The sequence below is a fragment of the Haliotis cracherodii genome, unplaced genomic scaffold (genome assembly GCF_022045235.1).
Source record: "Haliotis cracherodii isolate W230 unplaced genomic scaffold, xgHalCrac1.p SCAF_19, whole genome shotgun sequence".
Taxonomy (NCBI): Eukaryota; Metazoa; Mollusca; class Gastropoda; order Lepetellida; family Haliotidae; genus Haliotis; species Haliotis cracherodii.
In genome coordinates, this window is record NW_027266274.1 from 3547162 (window position 1) to 3565820 (window position 18659).

Genomic DNA, 18659 nt, shown 5'->3' on the forward strand with positions numbered 1-18659 from the left:
GATTAATCGTAATCCAACCAACTGACAATCATTTTCCGAGATCATTAAAAAAATTAACATGTTTTTATAAATGAATTCTTATATTGGAACACAGAGCCTACAGGGAAAATAACAATGAAACAAAAGGCTCTTGACTATTTCAGCACTGAATATGTTTGTAATACTGTATGTGAGCTGGTTGCATGAACATGCACCTCACCACCAAACCCTCTCCCCCACCACCTGCACAACCTGGTCAGCCTGCCACACCCACACAGCACACACCTGTGCCCCACCCAGCAGCCCTAGATAGTTCTGTGTCTGCTGCAGTGGAAATGCCAAGTGATTCAGTGGGCTAGAACCATAAAGGTCACTTTCACTTGGTAGTGCATGTGGCTGAAATCTCCACTGGTAAACACACAGCCAGGTATCATCTTACTCCGTTGTGCACAGAGAAGATAGACAGTACTGTTTTATAGCAACTATCTCCAAATTCTGCCTTAAAATGTCAAATATGCAACCTGTTTCAACAACAACAGTTATTGTTCATGAACAAAGACACATCATCTGGCAGTGTCTGCTGTAGACGTGTATGGTTCCAGTGTTTAGAAGACACCTCACCTTGCCATGTATGCTGTAGCCTTCTAACTGTTCCGGTGTTTAGAAGACACGTTTGGCAGTGTCTGCCATAACTTTGTATAGCTCCGGCATTAGAAGACACATCATCTAGAAGTGTCTGCCATAACTTTGTATAGCTCCGGCATTAGAAGACACATCATCTAGAAGTGTCTGCCATAACTTTGTATAGCTCCGGCATTAGAAGACACATCATCTAGAAGTGTCTGCCATAACTTTGTATAGCTCCGGCATTAGAAGACACATCATCTAGAAGTGTCTGCCATAATTTTGTATATCTCCGGCATTAGAAGACACATCGTATGGCAGTGTCTGCTGTAGCCTTGTATAGCTCCGGCATTAGAAGACACATAGTCTGGGAGTGTCTGCCGTAGCCTTGTACAGTTCCAGTGTTTAGAAGACACACCGTCTGACAGTGTCTGCCATAGCCTTGTACGGCTCTGATTGTTAGAAGACTGTTTATGTATTATAGATGATATAAAAGGCTTTGATAACGAGGACATTATATAGAGCAGCAAGTGATACAGACAATCTCTCATGGAGATAGATTCAGATGTTGATAGAAAATATCAAACAAATCTAACGATTATAACCCTAGAATCAAAATGGATTGGATAAAAAAGAATTTATAGTTATTATTCAATGAATGTCAATTAACATAACTTTCAGTAATAAAATCAAAAACATATTGACTTATATAAGTAAATTCTCGTCAACCTAAAAAGTTCATATATCATATGTGTTTATTCCCATTGTTGCATAATAACTATAGTAAATATACATTACATCAGCAATCATGGTACTAATATCTGTTCCCTCATTTTGGGAACCCCCAGCTGTGCCCACTACATGTAATGTTAGTCGATTAATATAATGATATGCACCCCCTACTATCCAAAACATACCACCCCCTGGCACCCCCTACTATGCAAAACATACCACCCCCTGGCACCCCCTACTATCCAAAACATACCACCCCCTGGCACCCCCTACTATCCAAAACATACCACCCCCTGGCACCCCCTACTATCCAAAACATACCACCCCCTGGCACCCCCTACTATCCAAAACATACCACCCCCTGGCACCCCCTACTATCCAAAACATACCACCCCCTGGCACCCCCTACTATCCAAAACATACCACCCCCTGACAGCCCCTCCCCACGTTAGGGCACTACATGCTGGTCTTAAAGGCTGGTTTCTCACCCCCTACTACCCACCATCCCAACCCCCGGGCACCCCCTCTCCACTGCAGGGCACTACATGCTGGGCTCTGAGGTCCCCACCCCCTAATGCTCCCGTACATGACCAGTACATATAGAGGCCCAGTCCAGTAGTGACTGGCCAGTGGTAGTCAGTGGTGGTCAGGGCCAAGCACAGCCTGAGTCTCACAGATGTCACTGCAGGCCAGATGGCAATACGTCTGCAGTCTACTATTGAGGGACCATGCAACTTCTGCAGATTCTGCAGAAGGGTGGTTGCAGTTAATTCATCTGTAAATAGTTAAAAAGTGGGGTATTTCTTGGGACTGATGATTAATACACTACATCTGTAAATGGACAAAACAAGATTTTGTGTCTGGGGCATATTTTGATGGAGAAATATTTCTTCTACAGACTCATGAGTGTTTCCAACAACCATAAATGTGATTAATTTAATGCTAAACCCCCACATTCAGAGTGTGACAACATGGTCAGGCTCTTCAATGGACCCTTCCTTAAAGACTGGTTTCTTGTGCATTGCATTGCATCACCTTTATGATATGTAGATCTTTTTTGTTGAATCAAATTTTACCCAAACATATTTTTGAAGTGCTATTAACTGCATAACTGATACCTTCTCACACCACAGATTGATGTGTTAGTGTTGAGTATTTCTTTTTCCATATCCAATAGACTGCAGACAAAAATGTTTAAACACACACTGTGCATACGTAAAAAAAAGTATTACAAATATATGTATAAATATGTTCACTACTTGGTAAGAGAACATCTTCCTAGGTATGACTATATTGATTTAAGGAGAAGATATACATACATCTATCTATGTCCTAGTGTAGAATCTAAGACACTTATCAGACATAGCAGGGGACAAGCACCTGCTTGTGTAGAATCTTAGATCTTAGACACTAATCAGATATACCAGGGAACAGACACCTGCTAGCGTAGAATCTAAGACACTAATCAGATGTACCAGGAAACAGACACCTGCTAGTGTAAGTGTAAGACACCAATCAGATATACCAGAGAACAGACACCTGCTAGTGTAGAATCTAATCAGATATACCAGGGAACAGACACCTGCTAGTGTAAGTGTAAGACACCAATCAGATGTACCAGGGAACAGACACCTGCTAGTGTAGAATCTAATCAGATATACCAGGGAACAGACACCTGCTAGTGTAGAATCTAATCAGATATACCAGGGAACAGACACCTGCTAGTGTAAGTGTAAGACACCAATCAGATATACCAGGGAACAGACACCTGCTAGTGTAGAATTTAATCAGATATACCAGGGAACAGACACCTGCTAGTGTAGAATCTAAGACACTAATCAGATATACCAGGAAACAGACACCTGCTAGTGTAGAATCTTAGACACTAATCAGATATACCAGGGAACAGACACCTGCTAGTGTAGAATCTAAGACACCAATCAGATATACCAGGGAACAGACACCTGCTAGTGTAAGTGTAAGACACCAATCAGATATACCAGGGAACAGACACCTGCTAGTGTAGAATCTAATCAGATATACCAGGGAACAGACACCTGCTAGTGTAGAATCTAATCAGATATACCAGGAAACAGATACCTGCCAGTGTAGAATCTAATCAGATATACCAGGAAACAGACACCTGCTAGTGTAGAATCTAATCAGACAATTGTTTGCATGACCCATCTTCATGACCACTACACAGTGCTTCCTGCTTTCAACTTTGGAACAGACAACTTGAGAATATAAATATAGCCTTCAGTGTATTTAGAGATGCAGTTTTTGCACACTGGCACCCGTCCAGTTAAGAAAATGCAGTTAAACTTGACTTGAGCAGGCACCAGAATCAGAATCTTGGCTTCCGTCACACATTCTTCATTTCAATATTTTTTGTTCTTCATTTGTCAGTGCAAATTTTAACTGTTTCATGAAAAAAACTGTAACAAGTCAAATATGATATACCATCATATGAAGTGTATCAGATTTACACAAAATAGGTGAGGTGATATGGGGTTTAACGTCGCGTCTAAGATTATTGAATTAATATAGCGACGTGCAGGTACGTGTGTGTGGGTGTGTGTGGCTGCCTGTACTAGTCCAGACTGATGCCAGTTTCAAGAGCTAGCCCACTGAGATAGCATGCTGCAGTTTAACATGAATACCCCATCCAGACACAGTATACTGACTCCAAGCCGACCAGTCCTTGTTTTAACCCGCCAGACAGGGTAAAATAAGTACCATATTTTAACGTCTTTTGGAATGACGGGCCCGGGGATCGAACCCTGGACTATCCACTCTCCGGGCAGACGCTCTACCACTAGACCACGGAGGCGGTCTTCACAAAAGAATATAGACACAAGAGCCAGCTGTCCACAGACAGTAGTAGCCGACATAGAATATACCCAGAAGCTGAATTAGAATATACCCCGTAGCCAACATAGAATATACCCCCAGTAGTCGACATAGAATATACCCAGTAGCCAACATGGACAGGAAATACCCAGTAGCCGACATAGACAGAATATATCCAGTAGCCGACATAGAATATACCCCCAGTAGCCGACATAGAATATACCCCCAGTAGCCGACATAGAATATACCCCCAGTAGCCGACATAGACAGAAAATACCCCCAGTAGCCGACAAGGACAAAATATATACCCCCAATAGCTGAATATTAGGAATATACTCACAAGGAGAAGTCTGGAATGCTTGGCTAGGTGCTCCCACGGCTAAAACCACGCTCTAGGCACCCTGAAAACAACACAGAATATATCTTACAATATTCATTTGTAATCAATATTTCATAAATATTTATTGATATTATATTTCAGTTAATGTAGATAAAAATGATGGATAAACATTGTGGCATAATGTATACATCAGCCATCACATCTTCTTGTGTCCTAGATCTACACTGACTCATACAACTCTACAGTAACTATGGTAACCATCACATCTTCTTGTGTCCTAGATGTACACTGACTCATACAACTCTACAGTAACACAGTAACTATGGTAACCATCACATCTTCTTGTGTCCTAGATGTACACTGACTCATACAACTCTACAGTAACACAGTAACTATGGTAACCATCACATCTTCTTGTGTCCTAGATCTACACTGACTCATACAACTCTACAGTAACACAGTACCTATGGTAACCATCACATCTTCTTGTGTCCTAGATCGACACTGACTCATACAACTCTACAGTAACACAGTAACTATGGTAACCATCACATCTTCTTGTGTCCTAGATCTACACTGACTCATACAACTCTACAGTTACACAGTAACTATGGTAACCATCACATCTTCTTGTGTCCTAGATCGACACTGACTCATACAACTCTACAGTAACACAGTAACTATGGTAACCATCACATCTTCTTGTGTCCTAGATCTACACTGACTCATACAACTCTACAGTAACACAGTAACTATGGTAACCATCACATCTTCTTGTGTCCTAGATCTTCATTAACTCATACAACTCTGCAGTAACTCAGTAACTATGGTAACCATCACATCTACTTGTGTCCTTGATCTACACTGACTCATACAACTCTACAGTAACACAGTAACTATGGTAACCATCACATCTTCTTGTGTCCTAGATCTTCATTAACTCATACAACTCTGCAGTAACTCAGTAACTATGGTAACCATCACATCTACTTGTGTCCTTGATCTACACTGACTCATACAACTCTACAGTAACACAGTAACTATGGTATCCATCACATCTTCTTGTGTCCTAGATCTACACCGACTCATACAACTCTGCAATAACTCAGTAACCATGACAACCATCAATATACCAACTAAGATCTTTTGTATCAGCTGTATCTATATTGCAAATATATTGCTATAATGTTTATCTTAATCGCAATACTAATTCAACAATAACAATGTCCCTGAGAGTCACCCCAAAGATATGAAATATTATTACATAGATCTATTACATAGAGCTGGGTGTTATCAGATCCTGTTGATGTATTACATGAAAGTATGTCAGCCATTTTGGATTGACAGCTACTCACTAAAACAAATTGTATTTCAAGGAATAACAACAATAGTCAAACCTTCCCATTCTGTCACTCATTACTGTAAATACTAACATATATCCTGGCAAGATATAATAGTTATAACCAGGCTAGATATCGTATGTGTGTTTTGGCAAGCATATTAAAAAAGCAATTTCTGGCCTTTACTCAAGCGTTTCATTCAAAATGTAATGATATTTGGGGCAATTAGTAGTGGACTCAAACAATTTGTACATTTTTGGTGATATTTTTTATTTGGGTCTTTATTGATTTTTCCACTTCAGACCATGCTCTTATATTCACTTTAGACCATGCCTGTTAATTCACTTTAGACCATGCCCTTATATTTTGTTTAGACCATGCCCTTATATTTTGTTTAGACCATGCTCTTATATTCACTTTAGACCATGCTCTTATATTATCTCCACATGCATTTTCTTGTACTGTAAACATCATCTCCTCAGAAACCACAGGACCAACGAAGCTGAAATTTCACATGCTTGTTCTAACCAATGATGACATCTGAACTTTTCAAGGGAATAGCTACCACAGCATCTCTATTGAAACGTCTAGTTGTGGCCACTGCTCAAGACTTACTATAATGCTCTCACATTCTCTCAAAATTGTTTTCTCTGTAAACATCTTCTCTGACATTGCCAGACAGGGGAAACTGAACTTTGGCATACATGTTTCCTCTTTCATAATGTCATATTTTGTTCAAATCACTCCGATTTCAATGTGTTATTGAACACCTTCCAGCAGAGTACCAGAATGTCCAGTCCCTAGTCACCCAGGTTGTCTGCCATGATCTAGATCAAACTTGTGGATCATATTTCAGACAGGTGTAGATATTGCTTGTGCTCCTACTTACAGCAGGTACTGTAGTCAAATTCCCTGCAGTAAGTACTACAGACCAAAGTGGACTTGTACCACATGAATGGATGGTACAGCCAAGCACAGGTATGTCAGGTAAAGGACAGACTATTGGCAGGGGCTCCTTCCAGCAAATGTTACCCGAGTAACCCAACCGGTTCCACCTGTGAGGGATTACCACAGTTGTACTCCTTGCATCAAGGCCCTGTATGGAGCACATTAACGTGTAATGTAGCGTGGATCTGGCACCCATCACCCCGCCGTTATCACAATATGATTACCTCTATCTGACACACAATCTCACATCAAGCTCATGGGAACATTGACATCTCAGCTTATAAACTGTGAACTATGATATCACCCTAGATTTGGGAAAGAATTTTGCGTAAGAAATTCAGGACATTCAAGAGGGTGATATGCATGATACAAACACTTAAAGATATGTCGGGTAGTACCACTACAGGAGTGGTGTAATCAAGTAGACTTCAGCAAGAGGATGTCATGAAGGGGGCACTTCCCAATAATCTTTCTGGACAGGTGGATATCTGTTTTCAGAGAAGACTTGTCTGGTTGACTGTTGAAGAAGCTTGACAGGGAATCATGTGAGACAGATGGCACCAGCAGACACTTGCAACCTCCCCCAGTAACAACACAATGGATGCTTGCTTTCTGTTCCCACTTTTCAAAATGGCTGCTGCTGGCACTGTTGGAATCTGATCTGGATTCTGTTGCTTACATCAGTACTAGCTGTTCTCTAATGACACCTTGAGAAGGTCAGCAGCTGGGGGCATGGTAGAGATCCACATCTACCTCCAGCCCCTCCCACTCAATCCCATCAGCTGTAATCCCCCCCCCCCCCCAACACACACACACATAGACAGACACTCACACTCACACAAAGACTGGGAAGCTAGTCAGCTCAAACATATATGTTCTTAAAAAATAAGAGGATATCATGTGGCAATAAAATGGGAAAGCCAAAGATATTTTTTATCATGAACAATAACTATCCAAGACTTACTCATCTGTAACCACAATACAAACATTGAACTCTAGGTGTTTTTCAACATTCATATCACTTATGTTCAGGACAAACGACATCATCATAAATAATACCCTGGTACAACTCGCATAATAAGAATAATCACTGATGCTCCCATGACTATTTTTGAAATTTTACCTCTGTCTTTGATCACTGCATATAACCGACAATCAGTTCAAATAACATATAGATGCGAATTGCACCACATGCAGTTTTGGTGGTAATGACCGACTGTGAGCTAACTCTCCCCCGTGAGTGGCAGCCTGGCATGCCGCAGCCTGCGTACCGTGTAGCACCTTCTGCAGCACCTTCTCGGTTCACTCTACATCAGGGAAGAAATCTTGTCAAGATGATAATGAGCTCATACATAGAAACAACAACCCATCCCTGATCTCCACTTGCAACTGAATACAACACAAAAACCAGCTGCATGTGGTTCTGCCATCATCAGCCAGGTTCCAGGACCAGGCAGGGGAGGCAGGGTCGGCAGCCATCACCCTGGCTAGGACAACTGACTGCACTGCCGCATATACAAACCAATCACTCTTTCTTCACCAGCTGCACATGCCAACCAACACAACTAATAAAATGTGCAATTTTCATGTTTATAGTTTTCCTGGAGTAAAATCCACACTTTTCATGCTTTCCATGAGTACAATCCACACTTTTCATGTTTACATTGTTCCTGAGGTAAACCTTTTTCTTTAAATTGCTGAATATGAGTAAATTTGGATTACTGGAAAATGACCCAACTCCAACATAACCTATTCATATTTCTACAAATATGTTAATGTAAGTTTTGGTGGGTAGAGTGTTCACTATGTGCAGGAGGGCAATCCGAGGGGCACCTGTGCTGAGACACTTACACGGAGATAACCGCTGCACATTTGAGGAGGAAATGATGTGGAGCTCCTTCTCAGTTTAGGCTGAGGATGATGAAGCTGGGTAAAGGAGTCTTCATACAACAGTTTAGACTGGGGATGATGAAGCTGGATAAAGGAGTCTTCATACAACAGTTTAGACTGGGGATGATGAAGCTGGATAAAGGAGTCTTCATACAACAGTTTAGACTGGGGATGATGAAGCTGGATAAAGGAGTCTTCACACAACAGTTTTGACTGGGGATGATGAAGCTGGATAAAGGAGTCTTCATACAACAGTTTAGACTGGGGATGATGAAGCTGGATAAAGGAGTCTTCATACAACAGTTTAGACTGGGGATGATGAAGCTGGATAAAGGAGTCTTCATACAACAGTTTAGACTGGGGATGATGAAGCTGTATAAAGGAGTCTTCACACAACAGTTTTGACTGGGGATGATGAAGCTGGATAAAGGAGTCTTCATACAACAGTTTAGACTGGGGATGATGAAGCTGGATAAAGGAGTCTTCATACAACAGTTTAGACTGGGGATGATGAAGCTGGATAAAGGAGTCTTCACACAACAGTTTTGACTGGGGATGATGAAGCTGGATAAAGGAGTCTTCATACAACAGTTTAGACTGGGGATGATGAAGCTGGATAAAGGAGTCTTCATACAACAGTTTAGACTGGGGATGATGAAGCTGGATAAAGGAGTCTTCACACAACAGTTTTGACTGGGGATGATGAAGCTGGATAAAGGAGTCTTCATACAACAGTTTAGACTGGGGATGATGAAGCTGGATAAAGGAGTCTTCATACAACAGTTTAGACTGGGGATGATGAAGCTGGATAAAGGAGTCTTCATACAACAGTTTAGACTGGGGATGATGAAGCTGGATAAAGGAGTCTTCATACAACAGTTTAGACTGGGGATGATGAAGCTGGATAAAGGAGTCTTCATACAACAGTTTAGACTGGGGATGATGAAGCTGGATAAAGGAGTCTTCATACAACGGTTTAGACTGGGGATGATGAAGCTGGATAAAGGAGTCTTCATACAACGGTTTAGACAACAAAGTAATCTCTGTTGTTGTTGTTGTTGTTGTTGTTGTTGTTGCATTAAGTGTTTAAGAGGTCGCCTTCTGCCTAGGCAATTTCGGCTGACCTGTCCCTCTTTGGGACTCCTGTGTGTGAGAAGGGTACACATATCTATTGAGTTCGGTGTTCACATAATTATATATGATTTCTATTTTCTTATATTGATATGATTTCATTTTTATCCTTGGCTGCTCTGTTTGTATACGTTTGAGCAGCTGTCCATCTCTCAGAAATAGAGTTAGTTTGGCTTCGCTATTGCATCTCTTGGCTTTAGGAGATCTATGAAAGATAGTGGATCTAACTGCAATTCTTGTTTTAACCTAGCCCGAGCTGGGGCATGGTCTTGACATTCTAGTAACACGTGGTCAATGGTTTCAGCCTGATTGCAAGATGAACAAACCTTGTCATAATGCTTTTTGTGACCAAGTCTGAGGCGTGAGATAGCAATTTCAATTTTCCTTTCATTTGAGTATGAGTTTGGCCTTTGTTGGACCTTGGGTTGAATTTTGTATTGCCATCTGCCGATTTTACTTGCATCCCATTGGGCTTGCCATCTTTTTGCTATGGATGCTTTGATTTTACTTTTTATCTCTAGTTTACTAAAGGGAATAGTCTCTGGTACAGACTCCAGTACATATAGTGTAGAAAACGTTCACCTCCATTCTATTCTTCTCCCCGACTCAGCTCTGACAGCCTATACTCAACCCATTTTCAGCTCTAGTTTGGGGTGTTTTGTATGAACTAAATATCTGCTTGTGTTGTTTGTATTGCAATAAGACTCCTGCGGTGTACTATATATAAGTACAAAACATCAACACTAGAGAATAACCAGTCTCCATTATCAGCTGAAGCAGATTCCATTTGGCACAAAATGCAAATAAGCAATGAAAATTATACAAATGGAGCACTGAAAATGAGTGATGACAACAGGCATTCGTTAAAAGGGTAAGCATATCCTGCCCTACCGGCAGCATGCAGGAATTCAATCATGGGCACCATGTTTAGATTTTACATTTCTGACTCTATCAGAAAATTAAATCAAAATATATTTTATAGATTTGAAAAATAAAGATGCCACTTAAATACAACATAATAGTAACTGTAAAGTTTTTAAATACTAAATGATAAAATGGATTATAAAACATGATATAGTACCTGGCAACTGTAAACAAACACTTCTTAAAGAACTCAAAGCCTTTTCTGACAGTAAATACATGTGTTTTACTTTAAATGTTTCCACTCTTATAAATTGACAACCAGAAATGTGTAAACCATAACATTGTAAAAAATAAGGGTCATAGCACGGTGTTAAGTTTGTCAACATACAACCACAAAATTACGTTTCTACAATTATATCAAAATTTGACAATATGAAATACGCCTGTTTTAACCATGGAGCTTGCCTTGGTCTGTAATGTTTCATGAGTAATGTGTACAGCCCTTACCTGCTGAAGCGATATATATTCCATCAATCATGCTAACAATCCAACTGTGTCTCTTGGATGTTGTACAGCAAATGTCATAAAACCTCTCTCAGGCCACACCAATCTATGTAACCCATTCACAGTGCACAACCAAGTCCCAACAGGTCTCATGAAAGTAAATTAGCATTGGGATTATACCCTTTGACCAAACCAGGCAGATTAGTGGAAATCCTCCTAATCTCTTAATACCCTCTGTGAAGAAATTAGCTGATTACCAGATTTGTTCTCTCTGACATACACGCAGTTCGTAATGTGTGCACATTGTGTAGTTAGATTGTCTGAAGGGGCAGCATTGGTGTACCATAGTCAGTAATTACTGTCACAGATTCATTAGTATAATCAGTGTTCATGGTCATACCGGTCATAAGGGTTGGTACAACCTGTCTCATTCTATTCACACGACACCTTGATGTAAGTCATCTGCAGGTTTCTGTGCTCTGCAGTATAAAGTATGTCTTCCATTAATTAGGGACCTACTGGCTTAAAATTTCAAAAATTTGAAATGAAATTATATTTGGGATTGTGGTCTGCCAGCCAAGATTAATATACCTGTTGAAGAACTTCAGGGTCAATGGGGAAGGGAGGTAACCCTTAGATTTGAATTAGATATTTCCTTTCTCTTTCTTTCTTTAATCCAACCAACACTACATCTGAGAGATCACTTCAAGGTTTGTTTTTCTTTCCAATTTTATTTTTTCTATATCTAGATTTTTGGTGTCTGCCATAAAGGTAATCTCTCTGAAATTTAGTTTAGATTTAGTTGATGTTACATCTTTTGTATTTCAGGAAAAAAAACAAATACTTTTTATATTCCAACCATTTGTAAGTAGATTATTTCCATAATCACCAGGCATACAAGACAAAATCAACACTACATCAGTGAGCCGTCAACAAGTCAGTAGCGTACCATCAACAAGTCAACCCCGTCTATGTTAGGACCCATCTAGGTGTTTGTTTGTTTGTTTTTAATACAGTCACCTATATTCCAGCTATATGATGGGAGCATGTAAATAATCAAATCTGGACCAGACAATCCAGGGATTCATATATATCATGAGCAACATAAAGACATACAGTCAACTAAGTCACCAAGACCGACCAAGACTGTCCACCTAATTCATCAAGTTACCTCATACAACAAGCATAGGTGTCTGGGGACCAGTATCCCCATGGTGCTGATGTCAACAAGGATCAGGTCCACACATCCGAAACAAATAATAACAGTGTAACAGTGCTATATTCCAGCATTATGGCGGCTGTCAGTAAATAATCAAGTCTGGACCAGACAACCCAGTGATTTACATCATGAGATCGATCCACGCAATTGGGATATGATGACATGCATAAACCAGCAAGCCCAAACACCTGATCCCGTTAGTCGACTCTTACGACAAGCATGGGCTGCTGAAGACCTATTCATATCCAGAATCTTCCCCGGACTTTACTACAGGAACAGATACTCTTTGACACTGACATTTGATAATGTATGCAATATCTTAGCAAACACCTACCACTGTACAGTGTCATGACACACAATAACACACACAATATCTTAGCTAACACCCACCACTGTACAGTCTCAAGACACACAATAACACACACAATATCTTACCAAACACCCACCACTGTACAGTCTCAAGACACACAATAACACACACAATATCTTAGCAAACACCCACCTCTGTACAGTCTCAAGACACACAATAACACAAACAATATCTTACCAAACACCCACCACTGTACAGTCTAATGACACACAATAACACAAACAATATCTTACCAAACACCCACCACTGTACAGTCTCAAGACACACAATAACACACACAATATCTTACCAAACACCCACCACTGTACAGTCTCATGACACACAATAACACACACAATATCTTACCAAACACCCACCTCTGTACAGTCTCAAGACACACAATAACACACACAATATCTCATCAAACACCTACCACTGTACAGTCTCAAGACACACAATAACACACACAATATCTTAGCAAACACCCACCACTGTACAGTCTCAAGACACACAATAACACACACAATATATTACCAAACACCCACCACTGTACAGTATCAAGACACACAATAACACACACAATATCGTAGCAAACACCCACCTCTGTACAGTCTCATGACACACAATAACACACAATATCTTACCAAACACCCACCACTGTACAGTCTCATGACACACAATAACACACACAATATCTTACCAAACACCCACCACTGTACAGTCTCATGACACACAATAACACACACAATATCTTACCAAACACCCACCACTGTACAGTCTCATGACACACAATAACACACACAATATCTCCGCAAACACCCACCACTGTACAGTGTCATGACACACATCAACATTACATACTGCTATATCTTAGCAAGCCTACAGCCCACAGTCTGTGATCATGGCTGAAGTTGGCCACAGGTACTTGATTCCAGCTGAATACTTCATCATATACTGGAGGTATAGTTTAGGTACATATGAAACACTGACACTAAGAGTGTAAGGGCACTGAATTCACTGTAAATCTGCAGCTTCTCCTGAATGGCCCTCTTAGGCTTGACAATATGTAGCACCCTGCGAGATGACCTGCCCTCCCATCTCCGTGGTGTGGCACCCCAGGTTATCTCTCTCACTACACAGATAAGCTCTGCACTTTTTGTGCTTCTCTCTCATATGGTGCGCTTGAAATGAAATATGCCTCATTGCATGATTCCTATATCATCCGGCTGGGATTAATAAACTTTATCTCTTCACATGAAATTATTGTTTCCACTTTTAGTACGGGCAGGTTGCCAAAATTCCTCCTGCGATCATTTATTTTGTAGAGGAAGAACATGGCTGCCTGACTCATCCTCCCCGCTCACCTGACCAGGCTAAATATAACTTGATATTTCACCAACCTTCAGCAAACATGGCAGAAATTTGGGCAAAACTATGTTGTTTGTGACCTTCTTTTACCATGGCTTCTTGCTCATTCAATCCAAGTCCAGACACAAACATTTGAGAGTATTTTCTTTTACATGAAAGTTATAAATGCTTAAAATATGATCAAACAAACACACACTTTTTTGATAAAAAGAACTTCCTGATAAGCCAATGGAGGAGATGCGCTGACATATTGGATGGTACCACCTGGATCATCTGGGCTGGGGCAACTGATTGAATAATTAAATCTGGGGTATGTATCGATCAACCGTCATGTATCATGTAGCTTGGTCTTGAGACTATATCATATTTTGCCGACCACTAATACCCACCACCTCCCCTTCCCCCATTTATGTAACAGTTTTCCATGGGACCCCCAAATACATGTAACATTTATATATGATCATGAGATATGACAACCAATGGTTGATCAGTCAGTCCTATGTCATCATCACCAGATATGACAATCAATGGTTGATCAGTCCCATGTCATCATCACCAGGTATGACAACCAATAGTTGATCAGTCCTATGTCATCATCACCAGATATGACAACCAATGGTTTATCAGTCCCATGTCATCATCACCAGATATGACAACCAATGGTTGATCAGTCTTATGTCATCATCACCAGATATGACAACCAATGGTTGATAAGTCCTATGTCATCATCACCAGATATGACAACCAATGGTTGATCAGTCCTATGTCATCACCACCAGATATGACAACCAATGGTTGATCAGTCCTATGTCATCATCATCAGATATGACAATCAATGGTTGATAAGTCCTATGTCATCCTCACCAGATATGACAACCAATGGTTGATCAGTCCTTTGTCATCACCACCAGATATGACAACCAATGGTTGAGTAGTCCTATATCATCACCACCAGATATGACAACCAATAGTTGATTAGTCTTATGTCATCATCACCAGATATGACAACCAATGGTTGATCAGTCTTATGGCATCATCACCAGATATGTCATCATCACCAGATATGACAACCAATGGTTGATCAGTCCTATGTCATCATCACCAGGTATGACAACCAATGGTAGATCAGTACTATGTCATCATCACCAGATATGACAACTAATGATTGATCAGTCCTATGTCATCATCACCAGATATGACAACCAATGGTTGATCAGTGTTATGTCATCATCACAAGATATGACAACCAATGGTTGATCAGCGTTATGTCACCATCACCAGATATAACAATCAATGGTTGATCAGTCCTTTGTCATCATCACCAGATATGACAACCAATGGTAGATCAGTCCTATGTCATCACCACCAGATATGACAACCAATGGTTGATCAGTCTTATGTCATCATCACCAGATATGTCATCATCACCAGATATGACAATCAATGGTTGATCAGTCCTATGTCATCATCGCCAGGTATGACAACCAATGGTAGATCAGTACTATGTCATCATCACCAGATATGACAACTAATGATTGATCAGTCCTATGTCATCATCACCAGATATGACAATCAATGGTTGATCAGTGTTATGTCATCATCATCAGATATGACAATCAATGGTTAATTAGTCCTTTGTCATCATCACCAGATATGACAACCAATGGTTGATCAGTCCTATGTCATCACCACCAGATATGACAACCAATGGTTGATCAGTGTTATGTCATCACCACCAGATATGACAACCAATGGTAGATCAGTCCTTTGTCATCATCACCAGATATGACAACCAATGGTTGATCAGTCCTATGTCATCATCATCAGATATGACAACCAATGGTTGATCAGTCCTATGTCACCATCACCAGATAAGACAGACTAACTGGGCCGGCAGTAGTTAACTCATTATCTGTGATACAACAGACTAATTGGGCCGGCAGTAGTTAACTCATCATCTGTGGTACAGCAGACTAATTGGGCCAGCAGTAGTTAACTCATCATCTGTGGTACAGCAGACTAACTGGGCCGGCAGTAGTTAACTCATCATCTGTGATACAGCAGACTAACTGGGCCGGCAGTAGTTAACTCATCATCTGTGGTACAACAGACTAACTGGGCCGGCAGTAGTTAACTCATCATCTGTGATACAACAGACTAACTGGGCCGGCAGTAGTTAACTCATCATCTGTGGTACAGCAGACTAACTGGGCCGGCAGTAGTTAACTCATCATCTGTGGTACAACAGACTAACTGGGCCGGCAGTAGTTAACTCATCATCTGTGATACAGCAGAGCTGGGCCGGCAGTAGTTAACTCATCATCTGTGGTACAGCAGACTAACTGGGCCGGAAGTAGTTAACTCATCATCTGTGGTATAGCAGACTAACTGGGCCGGCAGTAGTTAACTCATCATCTGTGGTACAGCAGACTAACTGGGCCGGCAGTAGTTAACTCATCATCTGTGGTATAGCAGACTAACTGGGCCGGCAGTAGTTAACTCATCATCTGTGGTACAGCAGACTAACTGGGCCGGCAGTAGTTAACTCATCATCTGTGGTACAGCAGACTAACTGGGCCGGAAGTAGTTAACTCATCATTGGTGGTACAGCAGACTAACTGGGCCGGCAGTAGTTAACTTATCATCTGTGGTATAGCAGACTAATTGGGCCGGAAGTAGTTAACTCATCATTGGTGGTACAGCAGACTAACTGGGCCGGCAGTAGTTAACTCATCATCTGTGGTACAGCAGACTAACTGGGCCGGCAGTAGTTAACTCATCATCTGTGGTACAGCAGACTAACTGGTTGAACAGTAAATAACTGAATTTGTATGTACACCAAGAACAAGAAAACTAACATGTGGAATTTTAACCCTCAAACAGCCCAGATATGGTGTTTAGGGCAAACTTATCTACAGAAACATTGTTTTGTAGGCAACTATTTCAACACAAATCTTCAGCTTATCAAGGTATTGTAAACATTCTGTAAATGTAATGGCCGCGATCTGTTACCCAGTTCACAACCTGTGCATCTCAGCTGCATGTCGGTGAACTGACTCACGACACAACATTCACATTCCACATGGCGTCTACTACTATATAACGCCTCCCCAGTCTTATAATACTTAATATCTCGCAGTCTGTTGTCCATACAAGCTGAAATCTTAACATACCGTATATATATCTCGTTCATAAACGTGATAATCTGAATTTACCATTGATCACAAATCTATATAACAGATTTAATTAAGGGTTAGTGTTATTCAACAGAGTGGCAAATCCTGCTATCAGATTACAATAATCCGGTGAATACTTGACGCGGTATATAAGGACTTCTAAATCTGTTGAATATCTGACGCGGTATAAAAGGACATCTAAAACTGTGGGATACCTGGCGCGGTATATAAGGACATCTTATGACCGGCACCTAGCTTTGTATGGTAGTTTGCCATTACCGCAGAGGCCTGTGACGTCATTGCGCCGCTATATTCCCTTCAAAGAAAGTCTGGGACCAGTTGAGGCGCGGATGGTCGGAAGCCAATGTGGCGTGCTATCTGACGATATGAAACATGTTTGAATGAAGACATATATATAAACGACGCCAAACTTACCAGCAGTGTGTTCTGACCGGTCCGCGCAGATGATGCTAGCACAAGAGAGAAAGATTCGAGGGTGTGAGGAGTTGTAGAGTAAAAGAGGGGCGTTCTCTTCAACGTTGAGGGTGGGATATGTGGACCATGTGATACAATTTCTTATCGTCCATTGGCTGAAAATGTATGCCAGTCAAGACCAAATGCATACGTTTTCATTGACGAGACTGTCCTAAGTGCACGAGTATATTTCTGTTATTGCACATAACTATAAGTAGTGCATGAATGATTGCCGAGCTTTCCTTATTATTAAAACAAATGAAAAACTAAAACCAATTAACAGATTTAGCCCTAACAGCTGCCATGATAATACCAAATTCAGAATGCATAGAACACCGCACCTTCTAGGTGGTATCGTGTTCAAATATGGTAATGTCAGTGCCCGTCATCCGAGCCGGTGTTACGCCAATGGTTCCAGCATCATGCTCTTCGTTCAACTGGGATGGACACTGTCAAATTAACTACTGCCATTGTTTATATAAAGACCCCGTTCTGGGTTCCAGGAAATGAACTCCCAGACCTTGTGTACAGTACCACTTTGGAAGAGGAATACCGGCTCATGCAGCTTCTTTAATGAAGTAGTTATCATTGGGGAACATCTGCCATCATTTAGGCCGATCTGGCTCGGTCTGAGCGCGTGCCGATATAGATGTGAGGCTACACACGGCAAGTGTTATGTATCGTGTTGGGCGATGTACCTCTGGCCTTCCTACTACACAGATATAGTCGAGCGAACTGTTACGTTTCTCAAGTGTTTCGTCTCCTGCCACGTGGGCCGTTAATTGCTTTTGTGGAGGCAGTTCTGCCAAGAGAGTTCAAGAGATACGAAGAATTATATATAGGAAAACAGAGAGATGCCTGTCTTCGA

At 41.0% G+C, this 18659-nt stretch overlaps 1 protein-coding gene across 11 annotated transcripts in view; it reads right to left on the reverse strand.

Annotated features, from left to right (window-relative positions):
• The window catches only part of LOC139466669 (troponin I-like), a 63726-nt gene extending 45871 nt beyond the window's left edge, over positions 1-17855 (reverse strand). For 7 of the 11 annotated variants that reach the window (XM_071248279.1, XM_071248278.1, XM_071248275.1 and 4 more), the window contains exons 1-2: positions 17753-17854; positions 4529-4589 (exon numbers count right to left, since the gene is read on the reverse strand). The gene's annotated coding sequence lies outside the window, so the exon portion shown is untranslated. Of the gene's footprint in view, positions 1-4528; positions 4590-17752 lie in introns of all 11 variants that reach the window. The other 4 variants (XM_071248283.1, XM_071248273.1, XM_071248282.1 and 1 more) reach the window with 2 other exon arrangements.
• Positions 17856-18659: the final 804 nt, after the last annotated feature.